The sequence below is a fragment of the Podarcis raffonei genome, chromosome 4 (assembly GCF_027172205.1).
Source record: "Podarcis raffonei isolate rPodRaf1 chromosome 4, rPodRaf1.pri, whole genome shotgun sequence".
In the NCBI taxonomy this organism is placed as follows: Eukaryota; Metazoa; Chordata; class Lepidosauria; order Squamata; family Lacertidae; genus Podarcis; species Podarcis raffonei.
The window spans coordinates 14337309-14356974 of NC_070605.1; the positions used below are offsets into that span (position 1 = coordinate 14337309).

A 19666-nucleotide genomic window follows, 5' to 3' on the forward strand; every position below is an offset into this window, starting at 1 on the left:
GTTGGTCATGTTGCCAGTACCTGCTATATTTCATTGTATAAAAAAGATTTTTGGAGGGAGAGCAACACACTTTGAGGGTGGAAAAAAAAAGTGCCAAGGAAGATTTTGAATTAGCAAATTTGTGCTCTTGGACCTCAGTTTCCAAACTCCCATTCTCTCTCACTGACGCTTTCATTCATTTGTGTGTGTGTTAGTTTGCCACAACCCGGAGAGCACAATTTGAGAGCTGCTCCAGTTTCTCACGTGGAAATGGAAGACCAAGCCACATATAGGTCATACACACCCCTTATCAGTGCTCAAATGCTGGTGCAGAGAGTAGGCATTATCCATCCAGGGCTTGAAATGCAAAAATTCAATAAAGTCTCAGCTTTAATTAGCATGCAGCTGAGCAGAACTGCTCATCTGGTCTCCAAAAACAGCTGGTCCAAACCTCACCAGGGAGGGTGCATATTTGCAGAGAAACATTTTATGAGGCCACACACTGAGCAATACAGTGCTTTACTGTGGGGAGGCAGACAGGCTATTGAATATATTTCTGATTTATGAGGAAAAGTTGCTGCTTCCTAAGTGCTACGGAATAATGGATGCATAAATAACTGTGCTCCTTATACTACAACACCCACAAGGAACGCCACATTTTGAAACATATAGGACAGCATCAGGGATACCCTGCTTCAAACTGGGAGCCTTTGGGGCCGAATGATGGGCTCTCTGGTGGTGAGACATTCTAGGTTACAGAATGGAAGTGGGAGACGCAATTGGTTGGATCCACCCTAGGTTAGTTCCCATTGAAATCAATGGGATTCAGGACACATTAACATAGCTGTTAATTCCTGCTTGTATTTGAGCTTTCAAATGATGTAAAAGCCACTTCCAAAAAACTAGCTGAATATAATGCATGTTTAGTGCTCATTTCGGTGTTATTTGATTTCAGAACATATCTGTTTGTAGCATTCTTAACCCGTAAAATTAGAGGAGCAATGCCACAGAATTTGGGGTGGTATCCTGGCATATGGTTCTTTCCTGCTGACATAGCAGCCAACTGCTAGGGGCCAAGGTCCCTTCAGCCCCTCAATAAAATATTTGAGGGGGCAGGGACCCCCCAAAGGTGATGGGCATTGCTATTCAAAGGTGTGTGTGCACCGCATCACATGATTGATTATGCAGGGTGGGGCTTACCTGGGCCCCCCAATATTTTATACAAGTTGGCACCCCTGTTTGCTGTTATCATGGGGAAACAGAAGCACGCAAGTGAGGAAAGGGCGGAGAATTAGCAGTGTTGTCCAATGACATCTGTTGTGCCACACCATGCCCAATGGTGCGAACAAAATTCAATGTGGCATGCTGGTATATTGGTCAAAAAGCTACAGTTCCGTAACACAACAGATACTGCAGTGTGAATGGAGTATTGGGAAACAGGAAAGAAACACCAGGAAAAACTAACACAACAATAACCACATCTGAATGCACCCTAGTCGTGACTAAATTTACCTCCAATTGATTACTATGGGAACTACCATATTTTTTGCTCTATAAGACTCACTTTTTCCTTCCTAAAAAGTAAGGGGAAATTTGTGTGTGTGTTATGGAGTGAATGCAGGCTGTGCAGCTATCCCAGAAGCCAGAACAGCGAGAGGGATCGCTGTGCAGTGATCCCTCTTGTTGTTCTGGCTTCTGAGATTCAGAATATTTTTTTTCTTGTTTTCCTCCTCCAAAAACTAGGTGCGTCTTATGGTCTGGCGCGTCTTATAGAGCAAAAAATACGGTAAGTGCAACTAACTTAAGCAGTGCAATGAAGTCCCTTTCCTCTCCCCGCAATAAAGTTACCATTTCTTTAGAGACATGGGCAACAGACGTGTCTGCCAATTCGGAAAGAGATACAGCATTCTTTTCTCTTTTTTTTTAAGTCCAAGAAGCAGTCACGTTCTCCTTGTCCCTTTCCTGCTCTTGACCACAGCATGTAGCCATCTGCTGAACTTACGCACAAGGAACAAGAGAGAAGAAGAAGTCTTCCTTTCAAGCATCCAAACAGGAACCAGCAATTTGCTTCATCCCTCATTAGCACAAAGCCCTCGCAATCCTAGCACTCTGTGTACACTTCCCACAATCCCCTTCTACCAAGCAACTTTGGACTGAAAAATTAGGACCACATCATACAAGACATTTTTCCTACATCTCAATGGGGAATGCCAGGTTGTGTCTAGGGATGCCAGAGAATTCTGATGAAAATGGACATGGAAATTGCCAGTGTCCTCTTGTCCATCCCATGTCTGGAATGACAATTATTCCAACGAATAAGATTGGCACTCACAATTGGTGCTGCTTTCACTCCACCAGCAATATATAATTGATTACTCACCCCCGCACTGCCATTTGCACTGCATTTCCTTTGTGTTGAATGGTGTCGAATAACAAAATAATAACATAATTATGTAAAATTTCACTACAGCAGAGAGGAAGCCAAGTAATGTCTTTGCTGGAATCTGAACTGCAGCAGAATAGAAACGGTACTACATGTGAATGTGACGTTAACATATGAGAGTGCTGGAGGTGAAAGAGTTAAACAGGTTACCCAAGGGGGTGGAGTCAGAGGGACTATAAAACCAGCTCTGGGAGGGGCAAAGGGAGGAGTTCGTTGGAAGTTGGGTGGTTGGTTGGAGTGGGAGTGAATTGGGATAGAGTCTGTGGGTAGGTTGAGTTAGTGTAGAAAAATAAGCTGAGTCACGAATGGTTAGGGGCTAGGAAGATAGGTAAATATCTGAGAGGTGGTTTAGTGAGTGAGAGCAGGTAGCAGAAGTTATAGGTCTGGATAGGCACCCCATGATTGTAATTGACCGATATCGTTTATTATATCACTTGTTAAACTGCAATAAATAAATAAAAGTTTATGTTCCAATATCCAGGTAGGGCCTGGGTAGGGGCAGCAAGAAATAAAGTGGTGGCACAGGGATCAATAGATGGTGAAACGTCCGGGGACCCTGTGTGATCGCCACAGTGACCAACATGGGTTGGAATATAAATCAGCACCTTGCTACATCCTTAGTTGGGTCCAGCAGGTCACTCGAAGAGGGAAGCAATTTTCAGCAATTCACCCTCCATCTTGCAGCCTCACCCCCCCCTTAAATCTGCTCCAGAGGGTTGTGGGACCAAACAAAGCAGATTTATTAGAGCACAGGGGCTGCAAGGAGAATCACAAAAAATTTCTTCCCTCCCTGTTCTGCTGATGGAAGACTTACCATGAGCCAAGAAACACCATTGGAAACTACTTGAGGTTTATAGAGTGGCTATTGGAAGGTGGTGGACTCTCCTTCCTTGGAGGTTTTTAAACAGTGGTTGGATGGCCTTCTGTCGGGGATTATTTAGCTCTGATTCCTGCATTGCAGGGGGTTGGACTAGATGACCCTCATGGTCCCTTCCAACTCTACAATTCTAGGAGTCCATGACTTCATGGACATTTTCAAAGATGCTGCAGAACTCTGTAGATTGACAGTATTAAAACATCTACAGTGACTCAACTTCTTCCTCTTTCCCAGAGTTAAAATCAACCATCTCTCCTCACATTTCATTTAGCTCCAGTTTAGAACCGTCAAGGACCGTCATCATTCATTATTACTACTCAGTTAAAAAATAAGTTTTTGGACCACTTGATTGTGGGGGGGGGGGAAGCATTTCAAAATGTGTAATCTTTTAAATATACTGCAATTGCTACATTTTAACAGAACAAGAGCAGAAGTGAATCAGAGAGGATTTGAAAAGATTTCTTTGGTAAATTTTAACTCACATCTCCATGCAAAAAAAAAATAAAAAAATCTTCCAAAGTATTTCACATTTTCACAAAGTACTTCCAAAGTAATTCACATTTCCTTCACAAATTCAGTTCTACTGGAAAATGACTTCTCTCCAATTTAGGTGTGTTAGGAAATAAGAGACAGAAATGAACTTAATTGGGAAGCCACAAATGTCTTTGACAGATCTAACTCCATGACTTAGTTCATACAGCAACAATAAACTATGATTTCCTACTGCGTGAGTCACAGCAAACCTTGTGCTCCTTATTCTTCTCCTCTTTCATATACCAGAAAGAGGAGCGTGGAAGCTCAACAGTTCCATGTAACATCCAAACTCAGGGAACTGCGGTTTGCTTAAACTATGGGTGCTGCAGGACTACTTTCTAATGGACAACTGCAGGACTACTGGCTTGGAAACAAACTTTTGAGGTTCCTGAAAGCATTCTCCAAAGGAGAGTCAAGATTTCAAAGATCACCACACGCATCCTCTGTATTCTCTTTGCAATCTATGCGGTAGCTCAGAACAATATCTGACTCAGAAAAGGGCTCCTTCTAGTTTGAGCTTCCCAGCAACCTCCCTACCCTTCTCTTTTCCTGCTTTCCAGCGAGGATGGTGGTACAGATTGCAGGCTGAAGGCCATTTTTCTTCCTTTTACTCCACCATGCACAATAGTAGTGGCCGCTGAGAAGACTCAAACTTCTAAGTGCTACTGCTCTGTCAGTCCTGCCATAGGGCAAAGCACATCAGGACAACAAGGGCAGAGAGGAGAAACAATCTTCCTTCTTCCTGCTCTCTAATCTTGCCAGCCTTGCCAACCCTGCTAGAAGGTAAAGAAAAGGATTGATAGGGAGGGTATTTGGGTAGCTGATAGGAAGGTAGTGTTGAATCCTTAAGACCCCAGGATTGGCGCAGGAAACGAATAATTTGTTTCAAGATTGTTTCCAAAAACTAATTGGTTTATCTGGGACTCCAATGGAGAGTTCATTTGGGGGTTTGTTCACCCATATCTTGTACAGTGGTACCTCTGGTTGCAAATGGGATCCGTTCCGGAGGCCCATTGGCAACATGAATAGAACGCAACCCGCAGTAGCATGTCTGTGCACAGACAGGTCGCAATTCGCCACTTCTGCACATGTGCGTGACATCATTTTGTGCGTTTGCGCATCCGCGAGTGGCAAAACCCGGAAGTAACCCTTTCTGGTACTTCCAGGTCACCACGGGACACAACCTGAGAAAATGTATCATGAAGCAAACATAACATGAGGTATGACTGTATTAAATTATGGTTTCAGAACATATCTGGATCCGAAGCCAGTTTGATCCTGGCTTGTTCTTATTGCAGGAAGGTTTACTTTAGCAGAGTTAAACAATCCCCTTTACAGTGGTACCTCAGGTTAAGTACTTAATTCGTTCCAGAGGTCGGTTCTTAACCTGAAACTGTTCTTAACCTGAAGCACCACTTTAGCTAATGGGGCCTCCTGCTGCTGCCGTGCCGCTGGAGCCCGATTTCTGTTCTCATCCTGAAGCAAAGTTCTTAACCTGAAGCACTATTTCTGGGTTAGCGGAGTCTGTAACCTGAAGCATATGTAACCTGAAGCGTATGTAACCTGAGGTACCACTGTATAAGTTTATGCAGCAATCAGCTTGTTGCTGACTCGTCTGAGTTCTACTAATAAAAATGCCTTCCTGGTTAAAGATCCCTTTGAATCCCTCTTAAAGAATACACACACAAATCTGATTCATGTTAATATAAAACTATTTTACTCTCAGATTCATTCAGGTTTACAGAACTGTACCTGAAGGCAGGCTTAGGTTACATAACAAGCAAATAAACTATACCAGAGGGAATTTGGTCCTGAGGTGACTGCAACTGAGCAGTTATCTTTCAAAACTACCAGCAACCGACAAACTGGTTGTCACAGCAACCGGTTAGAACACGGAGGCCGTTAGTCCTCTGTCGGAATGTTGCACTTGACTGCACCTTTACATCCCACACTTATCAACCAGCATTTAAACAAATCACAGTTCCCAAAGTCTGGATTCAACAGGGAACTGTGGCTTGTTTAAAACTAATGGCGGATTTTTCCAAATCCCTTCCTCCCAACACCAGCAGCAAAAAAAGGAGAGGGCATGCAAACTCAAATCTCACATGGTTTCCCACTATGGCTTGAACTATTTCTATATTTCAACATGCACTATATTGCTTTAGTCTGGATCACCTCTCTACTTCTCCTTTCATTCATGAAGCATGTACTGTACAACACAACCGCAATGCAACTAGAAGGATGACGCATTCGCTTCCACCACACAGGCAAAAAAGAAGAAGAAGAATTTTATCCTGCTCTGACTTTGCGGATGATTAATCCAAATTGCCCTCCACAATCCCAAAGGAGTCAAATTAACAGAGAAAGAGAGGGAGAGACCTTGTGCAAGTTCTCCTATTGATTTCAACTGTTCAACTGAGCCTAGCTCCATTTTCACACTGAGGGTCCCAAGATATTCCACTGTGCTAATCAGTCATGTATTTAATTGCTACTTACCTGCTACAGCATCTGAGATCCATCACAGAAGCCTCTTTAATTAGGGATTAAAGAGGAAGCCAAATACGATAGCACACTGTTCCTGACAGGAAGGTAAATTAAATATAGTACTTCATTCTGGCCTGGGCAGGGGGGGAGAGAAATTACTGTAGAAGTAACTATTTTTATCACACAAATCCATTTGAAATAAATCCCATCCATTCTGTTTCTCTCGTTCTACACGCAAGTGTTTACTTGGCTTAAGGTTTCCTGACCTGGTGGAAAAGTTTGAAATTGTTTTGCTGAACTATATGTCTTTTAGCCCTTTTAGATTCTTAGGGTCGAATACAGCCATTGTTTGGAAACTGGCAAACAATACCTACTAAAGAATAACACATACAGAACCATGAGAAGTCTTGTCCTTAGTTTTGGTTGGGAATTTTAAGAAACCAAAGAAGAAAGTCAATGCAGTTTTGAAATCAGTAGCGGAAATCAGGGCAGTTTAGAAATTTTCACTCCACCAAGTTGATTCAAAACACTTTCCAGTTCTATACAAACATAAACAAAACCTGCTCCCTGATTCCAGGAACCACCATGCAATTATTATTTTTATTTTACTACAATATCTTAAGAAATGTCCAAATGCAAAGCAGACCAGCAACTTTCCAAAATATACAGCATGTAAGAGAAGGCTGAGAGGGACACGGGTGGCGCTGTGGATTAAACCACAGAGCCTAGGACTTGCCGATCAGAAGGTCGGCAGTTCGAATCCCCGCGACGGGGTGAGCTCCCGTTGCTCGGTCCCTGCTCCTGCCAACCTAGCAGTTCGAAAGCACGTCAAAGTGCAAGTAGATAAATAGGTACCGCTCCGGCGGGAAGGTAAACGGTGTTTCCATGTGCTGCTCTGGTTTGCCAGAAGCAGCTTAGTCATGCTGGCCACATGACCCAGAAGCTGTACGCCGGCTCCCTCGGCCAATAAAGCGAGATGAGAGCCGCAACCCCAGAGTCAGCCACGACTGGACCTAATGGTCAGGGGTCCCTTTACCTTTACCTTTAAGAGAAGGCTGTGAGGCGGAAGATTCCACAAGCACCTCTCCCCTGCCTTGGCAATAACAACAATAATAAATTCCATCACTATCAATTCCATGTCCTTTCACGACACTTCAAATCAGCTGCTTGAGAGGGTTGCCTCACTCTGCTTATTGTAACATCAATGCAGCCTGTAACACACTACCAATTCTCCAACATCCCAGATCAGACCCACAAGTGTGTAAATGAAGTCCTGTCATCTGGGAAGCCCAGGACCTCCAAACACAGTGCCCAGCCTTGCACCTTGTGAGGTCACTTCAGTGCTGCTAATGCAGTGGTTTGACTTCAGCCATTGTCTCTCAAGACAGATGGATGCCAACAACATTGCTTACTCATTAAGTGAAGCACATTGGGGCCAGAAAGCCCCACAAAACCCAAATGCACTGGCTTACATTGAGACACATTTTCCATTTCAATTCCCATTTGCCCAGTTTGGAGAGAGCCTTTCGGAGCTGCACATGAATTGCTTTTTGTTCTTTACCACCCTGCCCAATTTGCATTCGACAGCAAACTTGGCCACTGCACTGCTCACCACAAACTCCAGCTCATTTATGAACATTTATCTTTGCACGTACAAATGGATGGATACCATTAACTCCTAAGCAGAAAGTAAGTGCTATGTTAATGGCAAAACCTGTTATTATCCCTGGCCCTGGATGCCACACCCACACCCACAGAGAGGAATATTTGAAGCAGGTTTCATGTTCCCTGCAATGCACACCAGTCCTGCTTCCACTACCCTCTGCCCACCATAATGACAGCAAATTTCTTTATAGCTTTACGCCTCCCACTTACTGGAAGGAGATACTAATGGAGATACTGGAAGGAAATACTAATGCCTTATACCAGGTCAGACAGTTTGTCCATCTAGTCCTATAAGACCTACTCTGATGGACAGCAACTCCCTAGGGCATGGGAGGCAACATCTCCAGATGTCGCTGGACTACAATACCACTATTCCTGGCCATTGGCCATACTGGCTGCGGCTGATGGGAATTATAGTCCAACAACATATTGAGGGCAACACATTGGCTACACCTGCCCTAGGGCCTGGGGCAGAGGCCTTCCAGGTCACCTGCTACCCGTTCCTTTTTAAACTTGAGATACTAGTGGTGGAAACTGGGACCTTCCACCTGAAAAGGATGTGCTCTACCTGACCTGCCAAGTGCCCCAGGGGAAAAAACGGACATCCGATTTTTTCACGCAAGATCTTGGTGACCATTTTGGGTGCCACAATATCACATGCTCTAGGGCCACTCTCTAGCCCCCAAAAAGTGGCTTTGGGGGGCTAGAGCACGAGTCGGCAACCTGTGGCCCACAGGAGTTGTTTAACCAGCCCATGAGCCACCCCCGAACCGAGCTGCCCACTTGGCGAGTCCCCACATGCAGCACAGCGACTTGCTTCCGTGGTGCCAGAAATCGCGTCTATGCAAACGCAGACACTGGAAATCGCATGCCCGTGTGCTCATGCATGCACAGAATCTGGCCCTTGGAAGGATCTCTGCTGGAGTGAACCGGCCCAGGCGAGATAAACCCTGCCAACCTCTGGGCTAGAGTATGGCATGGGTCACATGGCATGCCCGGGAGCACGTCCTAGAAGACACGTGTTCTGGTTTCGGGTTCGAAAAAGTAGGATGGTATGCTCTACCACTAAGCTATACCCTCTCAAGTTGACCCTCTAATCTTTGCCAAAAGACTCCACTACAGAGATGGAAGTCAGGGAGCAGCTTATAGTTATTCTGGCTTCTTTTTCATATTTTCAAGATATATTTATTTACAACACTATAAGGCCCAACCAAATCCTCTGGGTGGCTTGCACAAAGGAATGCATATATTGAGGGCAGGGAATAATACATCAGGAAAACAGAGCAGTAAACAATAGCATAAGACTGTGTAATACAATGTCTTTAAAAAAGAGAGGGATACACAATGAGGACCCCACCTCTACAATAACCCATTGCCTGTTGGGGTTCCCAATCTGACAGCCAAGAAAGATGACCCATCTCACGTTTTCAGAATCTAGGTTAACTAAACAGGTAAACTGCTGCGTACACTTCATTGTTCCAGCCCCGTAAGGAAGAAAATAAAAAACCTCTGGCACATACCATTAAATGACTGTGCTATTATAAAGAAATTGGTGCCATTCACAAAAATACAGCCTTGTAAGTAAAAAAAAAATGATGCTGCTGATATCTGGTGAAGCAATTTTTTTCTTTCGAAAAATGTTCAGCAGTGCAGTGCAGCCAGCAGACACAGAAGTAGCTGAGCTATGGAGCTTATAAGCTTAGTAGGAGTGTTATCACTTGAGGGACAATTCAGAGCCTTTCAGCAAAATTGTATACATGGATTTAGGGGTGGTTACTTTTGTTTTGATTGCAAGAGTTTGCTCCCTGCACGTCCCACTGGAAGTGTTTTCCTTGAAGGGAACATCTGCGGCCTGAAAAATTGCAACACCACGTTATAATCTGCTGCCTGAAATAGTTATGTTTAAAGAATATGGGATCGGAGGCAAAGGTGAATCATTCTCATTTTGTGAGGAAGCAGCAACATCTTAGTAACTGTGCATGTTAGGGTTGTCAACAAGTCTAGAGAAAAAGAAAAGTCTGATCTACTACTGAGTAACAGTGGTTTAATATTCAAAATCAACAGCTTTTTGTGGCATGAAGCTAAATAATATTACCTGCTGATTGTTCCATAAAGTCATAGAAAGTGGCAGGCTATTTGTTCATCTAGCCTAGTACTTTCCACTCTGTCAGCAGCTCTACCAGTCATCTGCTAGCATATCATTTTAACTGGAGCAGCCAGGATTGAATACAGGAATGTCTGTGCAAACACAGGAACATAAAGGCTGGCAACATCAACCCTGCTGTGTGGGAATTGCTTGCAGACAACTGCAGTGCCTGGAGACAGACAGACAGGTTCTGCATCCATAGCAGTGAACAGAGGAGGAATGGCTGCTGGGAGGAGTGCAGAGAGAAGAAAAGCCATGGTGCATCTGCAGCAGCACAACCGGACGCCTTCCTCTGCCCCAGCTGCAACAAAACACGTCTTTCCCATATCAGTCTCTACAGCCACAGCAGACGCTGCAACCTTCCAACAGTTTGACTTTACCCTGAAAACCAATCTGCTCCATTGTCTCCTGAGACAGACGGATGCCAACATACATATATACAGTCATACCTCGGGTTAAATGTGCTTCAGGTTGAGCGTTTTCAGGTTACGCTCTGCGGCAACCCGGAAGTAACAGAACGCATTACTTCCAGGTTTCGCCACTCGCGCATGCGCAGACACTCAAAATGATGTCACGTGCATGAGAAGACACGGCGAATCTTGACCTGCGCATGCACAGATGCACAGACGTGGGTTGCGTTCGCTTTAGGATGAGAATGGGGCTCTGGAACGGATCCCGTTCGCATCCAGAGGGACCACTGTAGTTTATTCCTGTTAGAAGACATTATGCTACAAAATGATAGAAAAAACACTAGAATGGCACACATGCTGAAGTAAAGAGTTGCAGCAGAGCTTTCCAAACTTTTCATGTTGGTGACGCACTTTTTAGACATGCATCATTTCGCAACACAGTAATTCTACACACACACACACACACACACATTTATTGGGGGTTTTTACATATCATTTCCAACATTCATTTAACATAACTTATCTTATACAATATTTTAGACTTCAGTCAACCACCTCTGATGATTTTCCATTCTTTATCACTTATTCTGCATTTCTTAATTTCTCTATTACTCTTAATTATTGGTTGGATAGTGTCTTCGAAGCTACCAGCATGAGTTTGACCAAACTGTGGGAGGCAGTGGAAGACAGAAGTGTCTGGCGTGCTCTGGTCCATGGGGTCATGAAGAGGCGGACACGACTAAACGACTAAACAACAACAATGGTTCTCTTCATAGTCTTTCTTGCAATATTTCAACAGTCCTCCTTACAGAACTTCTTGCAGTCCTACTAGTGCAATCTGTTCATTACAATTGCTTTTCAAATAATTCATATATTTACTCCAGTCTTCTAAGAATCTCTGGTCCCGCAGGTTTCGAATCCTTCCTGTTAATTTATCTAATTCTGCATAGTTTGCGACACAGTAATTCAGCTTTGCTAGCAAATGGGCGGTTAAACCATCCCTTTATAAGAGCTTTCAAGCAACAAACCTACACACTGCAGCCGACACACTAACATGTCGTGACACACAGTTTGGAAAGCTCTGAGTTACAGTGGCCCAGCTGGATTCATTTGGAAGCCTGGCATTTAGAGTTTCTGGCACCATAGTGTGGAGCATGATCACTGCAGCGATTTGACCGGCATCCTCAACTTTTGGCTTTCAGGCACCTCTTGAAGTCCTTTTTATGCTGATACGACTTTGTGTTGTTTAGTTGTTTAGTCGTGTCCGACTCTTCATGACCCCAGAGCACGCCAGGCACTCCTGTCTTCCACTGCCTCCTGCAGTTTGGTCAAACTCATGCTAGTAGCTTCAAGAACACTGTCCAACCACCTCATCCTCTGTCGTCCCCTTCTCCTTGTGTCTTCCATCTTTCCCAACATCAGGGTCTTTTTCAGGGAGTCTTCTCTTCTCATGAGGTGGCCAAAGTATTGGAGCCTCAGCTTCAGGATCTGTCCTTCCAGTGAGCACTCAGAGCTGATTTCCTTAAGAATGGATAGGTTTGGTCTTCTTGCAGTCCATGGGACTCTCAAGAGTCTCCTCCAGCACCATAATTCAAAAGCATCAATTCTTCGGCGATCAGCCTTCTTTATGGTCCAGCTTTCACTTCCATACATCACTACTGGGAAAACCATAGCTTTTACTATACAGACCTTTGTTGGCAAGGTGATATCTCTACTTTTTAAGATGCTGTCTACGACTTTGCTGCTGCTCAAAATTTTCCTGAGTAGCCAGCCATTTGAATGATTTTTCTGTGCTGCTTTTAAAAGCTTTTATGTCGCTGCTCACCACCCTGAAGTTTTGCAAGAGGGCAGGATAGAGCTGCATCTGAAATGTGATTGCTACAGCTGCCAGTAGGTGGTCATTATAGCGCTTTTCCTTCACTTTGTGGAAGACAGAACGATGAAATTGAGACAATGATGTTCCAAATGAGCTTTCATCAAATAGGGACATCCGGAGTATGTCTAAGAGGAACATCTCATGGACAAGTGCCTGATCATCACTGTAATCATCACTCCTGAACAACAACACAACTACTCATTTCCAGGAGGCTTGTACAGGATAAACCCCTGCTGGGTTGTGCCCTTCCTTGAACTGGACATCTCACAGGGCAGGAAGGTATCTAAATCTCATCACACACACACACACAAACACACAAGTTCTAATGTGCCCTGTGATCTCAGCAAGCAGGTTGCTAAGGCAACTAATGATTATAGCTGCTGGGTGAAATTTGTAGAATTGTTAATCAATTTCAATCTTGATACTGAGCTTTAGCAGCTTAAAAAAACAAACCCAAAAGAACCAATGAGAAGGAAGCGGCCCAGCTTCAAAAGCAGATCCTTTATTTTAAACAATTTCACACAACTATAAAACATAACAGTGTCCTTTTCTTCAGCATCACTTTGCAAGTGTGCATTAGCAGACAGAAGTGCTGCGAAACAACCGTAGAGACTTTGGATTCAAATCCCAAATCAGCCAAGAAGCTTGCTAAGGGGTGGTTGTGGACAAGAACAATCTAACCCACCACACAAGGCTATTGTGAAGATACAATGTGGACAAGGTAGGGAGGACACAACATGTGATATACCACAAGCTCCTTGAAGAAAAGGAGACAGACGTATAATAGACACAGACTTCTGAATTCTTGAGTGGCATCCAGCTAAGTCAAAGTAGACCCATCAACATCCACCAAGTTTAGTCCATTGTTTTCAATGAATCTACCTTGAGTATGATTAACAACAGTTATCAGTTATTAGGCTGATCTGCTGTGGCAAGGAAACATTTTCTCCCAGTTGACTAAACAAGAGAGCATTAGTTAGTTACTTCCCGGCCTCCTTAAACCTTTGGTCCCCCAGATGTTGCTGGACAGATGTTGCTGTTCCCATAATCCTTGGGAATACCAAGCTGGCTGAGCTGATGGGAATTGGAACACCACATCTGGCAGCCCATATTTTAAGTTTGCCATCTCAGCTATACCAGCATCCCATTTATGCACTGTCCAGCATAGGAGTCCCATCTCCTCTGGCCTTCATCTTCTATTCACAGTTAAGACTTCTGTGGTCCAATAGTCTCTTTAATCATGCACCACAGGATCTCCCCCCTCAACCAACTGCAAACTTAAGAATTAAATCATATTCACAACAATCTTTATTGCAAACAAGGGGGACCATACCTCTGGCACAATGTTGTACAACTTACACAGGTCATCTGAAAGTTGACTTGAGGAAACTTGTAGGACATAAATCAGTGTTTTGTGGGGGGGGGGGGGCTTTTAAATATGCATTTATGCAAATCCTATTTGATTTGGGCTGCTGAAAAAGCACATATCCAGAACAGATTCTATGCCGTTACGGCTGATGCATAAGCTGACCTTTCAATAGTCTTCTGCATTCTGAAAAGTAAGGAGGGATTATGGTACTCTTTCCCTCCATTGTTAAGCTCATGCCATTCATATTTCCACCATATAAACTAAGCTTCTTCTTCTACACCTATCTTAATTCAGTGCAGGCAGATGGCACCGGAAAGAGAACTCAGCAAAGAATTAATGGCTCTGGTGCCTTTTCCAGATGTTCTGGACTACAAGACCCATTTGTCCTTTCCAGCATGGTCAATAGTCTGGGATGATGGCAGCTGCATTCTACACCACCTGTAAGGCACTGTGAACACCACTTGGATGGCTTTATGCTGCAAAGTGGTCTATACATTTGTTTAATTAATATATAAGTTGGGAGAGGCTGTTCTATAACTTCATTGTTGCCGTCCATATGTTAAGACCCCAAAAGAAATTCAAAATGAAACAAAACGTCAGCCCAATTGTTTCATTATTGTGATATGTTATACAGTCATAACTTGGGTTACAGACGCTTCAGGTTGTGTTTTTTCAGGTTACGGACCGCCGAAAACCGGAGGTACCGGAACGGGCTACTTCCGGGTTTTGACAGTCGTGCATGTGCAGAAGCACTAAATTGCGCTTTGTGTATGCAGAAAAGCACCAAATCGCAACCCGTGTGTGCACAGACACGCATCACATTCACAACCCGAGCATCCACCGTACATGTAATATGTTATATGTTATATTTTGATTCATTATACAGATATATTCCCTTAAAACACAGTAGGAATCATCACGTAAGGCAGGGATGGGGACCACCCATTCTCCTCAGTCCACACCTCTCACCAGGCCTGCTGTGTGTGTGCTCTCTCTCTCACACACACAGGGGCTCCAGCTCCTGGGGCCGAGCCCTTTGGGCCCCCCCAAATATTACTGAGGTAGGGGCCAGCCCCCATGTCTAAAAAGCACAGAGGTGAAACATGGAGCCAAGCACAGTGTGGCTCCAGTAGCCAGCTCCTCCTCTTCCTCCTCCCACAGAGGGGAGGGAGGGTCAAAGCAGACTCCCACCACAGGCGGTGCCAGGAGGAGGAGTCACCCGCCATTGAAACTGCAAGGCTGCTGCATTTTGCTCCACCCCAGTGCCTCCTGATATCCTGACATCAATGCCACATGTTTGACATGCTGCCACCCCTCCCCCAATCACCTGTGCAAGCTGGTGCCTCTTCGCATGCATGCATGCATGCGCGCGCGCGCGCACACACACACACACACACCAAGAGCTTTAACCTAACTGGATTGCGTCCTTGAACTCTACTAATGCCTCTTTCTTGCTGAATGGAAAGTTGGGAGTAAGGCTGTAGAAAGATTTTACTTCTACGTAGCTGGCATATATATACACAGTGGTACCTCGGGTTACATACGCTTCAGGTTACAGACGCTTCAAGTTACAGACTCCGCTAACCCAGAAATAGTACCTCGGTTAAGAACTTTGCTTCAGGATGAGAACAGAAATCGCACTGTGACAGTGGGAGGCCCCATTAGCTAAAGTGGTGCTTCAGGTTAAGAACAGTTTCAGGTTAAGAACGGACCTCCAGAACAAATTAAGTTCTTAACCCAAGGTACCACTGTATGTATATGCTTCATATGTGTGTGTGTGTGTGTGTGTGTGTGTATTTCCTACCCGCTCTTCACCACAAGGCCCCAGGGTGGGTTACAGCAATCTAATAATACAATTATAAAAGGTTGAACACCATCACAATGATAAACCAAGAAACAAAGGGAACAGAATCTACCATACAGAAGTGAGTGACACACCCATGTTTGCTGCCTGCCCATCTGTTCCAAGATAGCAGGACTATAACATGGCTTACCACTCCAAAGCTTTTCTCAAAGATTTCTCCAGATGTAAAATGTAGAACCATTTACTTCTGGAGATCAGTCAGGTTGAGACGGTTGGGTGCTTCTGTTGGCTGCTAAGAACATCCCATTTCCATTGTTGAAGTAGCCAGGCCAGCATCTTGGGTAATGGCCTTAAGTATGGATCTTTAGTATCAGAAAGGAAGTTGTTTCATGCCGTGTGTGTGTGTGTGTGTGTGTGTGTGTGTGTGTGTGCAAATTAGCAGCCAACCTGCCTCCCTCACCTGGCCAGTAGTGAGAAGGACAACAGCTAGTGTGGAGTTGTGTGCGAGGCAACTGAGCTAGAAGCGGGCTGCAGGCAGGAGCCTGTGATGGAGAACTGTGCCCAGTTTCTGCTCGTGTCCATGGCTGTGGCTTTGGGTGAAACAAGATCCTCTTGGGGTGTTATTGCTGTGAACCTGTCCAGGTTGTTGTTGTTTAGTCGTTTAGTCGTGTCCGACTCTTTGTGACCCCATGGACCAGAGCATGCCAGGCACTCCTGTCTTTCACTGCCTCCCACAGTTTGGTCAAACTCATGCTGGTAGCTTCAAGAACACTGTCCAACCATCTCGTCCTCTGGCGTCTCTCGATTAGTGTCTCCTATTCTTTTCTCCCTTTTCTTATTTTCTCACACCGTACCCTCATCTCTCAATCTTTAAATGGGAGAAAAAACAAATTATGTTTCCCTAAGCTTATAAACTCTTTATCTTGCATGAGAGTCCCACTCTCTCTTCATTCAATTTATTGGTTAAGTTTGGTTCTTCTTCTTCTTCTCCACCCCCACCTTCCTTTATTTGCGCACCGTTGCTCACTCGGGGTCTTATCTTCGGCTGTGCCTCACTGTCTTCCAGGAGCTATTCCAAGTCCCAAATATATTTCCTAAATATCTCCCGCAAGACACTCGCCTAGTTGCTTTTCCGAACAAACTTTTTACAAATCGCATACGTATATAAATACACTGCCTTCCTATAAAGTACAGATGGATACACAGGGAAATTTAAAAATCAAATTAGCATGGATAAGACACTCCAGCACTTGGCTGATTATTTTTGTGGGGTAAAAGATTTGTGTGACATGTACTCAAACTGTCAACTCGCTAGCCTAGAACTTTCACGGAAAAGAAACCAGCAGGAATATTATATACCCACATACATATATACACACACAGAGAGAGAAATGGTAATTTCATTCTGTAGTCAATGTCAAATTGTGCATCCAGCTGAAAAGAAGAGCATTCGGGAATATCTTAATAGGTTACATGCAATGTCATATCCATAATGTATTCCGCTGAGGAGAATACTTAAAAAGCACCTGTTAATGTATTTATGCTATCAAATACATCTTCAAGGAGCCTTCAAGCATGTCTCCCCCGCCGCTCTTTTCACAAGGCATTCTTGCAGAACAGGCTAAACTCTTAGCCACCTTCCTCCCTCACCTTTGCCTTCTAAGCATAAAATGAAATGGGTAGATAAAACATGGTTTCAGATCCAAAGATCTATTTTAGCTGTAACCAAACAGCATAGCCATGTGGATATAGAAATCCAATGACAGATGGATAAATCAATGGAAAGAAAAGCAATTACCGCATTTTATGCTCTATAAGACGCACCAGACCACAAGACGCATCTAGTTTTTGGAGGAGGAAAACAAGAAAAAAAATATTCTGAATCTCAGAAGCCAGAACAGCAAAAGGGATCGCTGCACAGTGAAAGCAGCAATCCCTCTTGCTGTTCTGGCTTCTGGGATAGCTGTGCAGCCTGCATTCACTCCATAAGACGCACACACACTTCCCCTTGCTTTTTAGGAGGGAAAAAGTGAGTCTTATAGAGCAAAAAATACAGTATTTTTTTGAACATCAGACACCCCCCCCATGCTGCCTCACAAACTGCTTTTTAAAGTCCCATAGGTTTCACGGCCAGTATGTTATATAGCATGGGCAGTTCTTTCCCCAAGCAAAGTCCTCCTTGTGTGAGGTTCTGCAGATCTTGGCTGCAAAAAGCAGAAAGTGTGTGATTGTTTTTATATAGAGGGAGCAAAAGTATTACCCAGTCAGAGTGAGGGCAACCCACAGATGGCTTTGTGGCATCATAAAGCCACATCTGATTGACTACACAGCATCATAATGTGACATGATCTGTGATTGGCTGGGATCATAAATGTGACTATTCCCCCCATAGATGACTGCCTTCTCCCCCACAGACAACAACAACAGCAACAGCAACAACAGCCACAGAATAACTGCACATCAGGCATAGAAATGATTTATATGGTTTAAGTTCAGGGTGGGGTTTTTTTATTATAAAAAATACAGTATTTTGATTGGCCTGAAAATGTACCTTAAAATTAACATTAGTGAAGAAGAAGAAGAAGAGTTTGGATTTGATATCCAGCCTTTCACTCCCTTTAAGGAGTCTCAAAGCGGCTAACAATCTCCTTTCCCTTCCTCCCCCACAACAAACACTCTGTGAGGTGAGTGAGGCTGAGAGACTTCAGAGAAGTGTGACTAGCCCAAGGTCACCCAGCAGCTGCATGTGGAGGAGCGGAGACGCGAACCCGGTTCCCCAGATTTCGAGACTACCGCTCTTAACCACTACACCACACCTGAGGTGCAAGGCTAATTACCACACTTGCTGCTTTAATCTCGGTCCCTAGCAATGCTTCAACACTGATCTTGCCGTTTTCACAGTCACTAGGCTGCATTTTCCACCCGGTCTCTTATATTGATCTCAAGACATTTCCTAAGAGGCTACAGTCCATTCTGACCCCAATGACGTATGCAAGAAGCTTTAGATGAAGTTACATGCAAAGATGAGTGATGCTCTCTTCAACTGGCCAGAAACGTACAATGGAACCTCGGGTTACAAACACCTCGGGTTACAGACTCTGCTAACCCGGAAGTAGTACCTCGGGTTAAGAACTTTACCTCAGGATGAGAACAGAAATCGCGTGTCGGCGGCCCGGCAGCAGTGGGAGACCCCATTAGCTAAAGTGGTACCTCAGGTTAAGAATGGATTTAGGTTAAGAACGGACCTCCAGAACGAATTAAGTTCGTAACCAGAGGTACCCCTGTATTTGGCAGATGGAAATGTACAGAGTAAAAGAAAACCACAGATTGCTGCACTTTCTCATCCCAAGCTATTAATATCAACAGGGGATTCGTTGTCAAGTCTTGATAGAATCAGCATTATGCCAATTGTGAGAAAACTGCAACAGTATCTAATGAACAGGTATAATTTTTTAAGCCTATCAAAAGCCTGCCATCCCCTCTGTACTAGCAATGAAGTGTTTATGTGGAGGGAGAGGTGAGGGAAATGAAGGTTTTGTTGAAATCTCTCCTAGATGATTCATTATCATCCATGTTGTAAAGAACTTGCTGTTCCAGAAAGCAGGGATTCTTGCAGAGTCACACAGCTGGAAGCTAGCATCATACTGACACAAGCAGATCAAGAGGATATTTACTGCTGAATCCACTTCAAACTAGTGCTGCTCTGAAACCAATTTCTCAAAAGCCCATCCACTCTCAAAACACCCCCCTTCACGAGTTGCTTTAGACACTGTTCATAATTTTTCATTTCGGTGGGTGGATGGGGTTGAGCTTACCGACCTTATTGTTGCTAGAAAACTAGCGGAGGTGTGTGCATGCTTCTATTTAGCAATTCTGCAGATTTTATTCAGACCTCTGCTGTTTAAAACCACCATTTTCTTCTGCATCACTCCACACCCACTTTACTCAAATTTCTGCCATCGTTTAAAACAACTATTTTCCTTTCCTTCGCTACCTTCTCGCTGTACTCAAACTTCTCCCAATTCCAGCTGCCTTGTGTGAGAGAGATAAATGGTGGGCAGTCCTCAGTTATTCCAGTG

At 44.1% G+C, this 19666-nt stretch overlaps 1 protein-coding gene and 1 long non-coding RNA gene across 21 annotated transcripts in view; one reads left to right on the forward strand and one right to left on the reverse strand.

The window, feature by feature from the left end:
* The window catches only part of DLG2 (discs large MAGUK scaffold protein 2), an 891570-nt gene that overhangs the window by 383691 nt on the left and 488213 nt on the right, over window positions 1-19666 (reverse strand). The gene's annotated exons all lie outside the window — the stretch shown is intronic.
* Window positions 5941-6888, forward strand: LOC128412508 (uncharacterized). The gene is made up of 2 exons (XR_008330095.1): window positions 5941-6422; window positions 6648-6888. It is a non-coding gene; the product is annotated as an uncharacterized LOC128412508 (long non-coding RNA).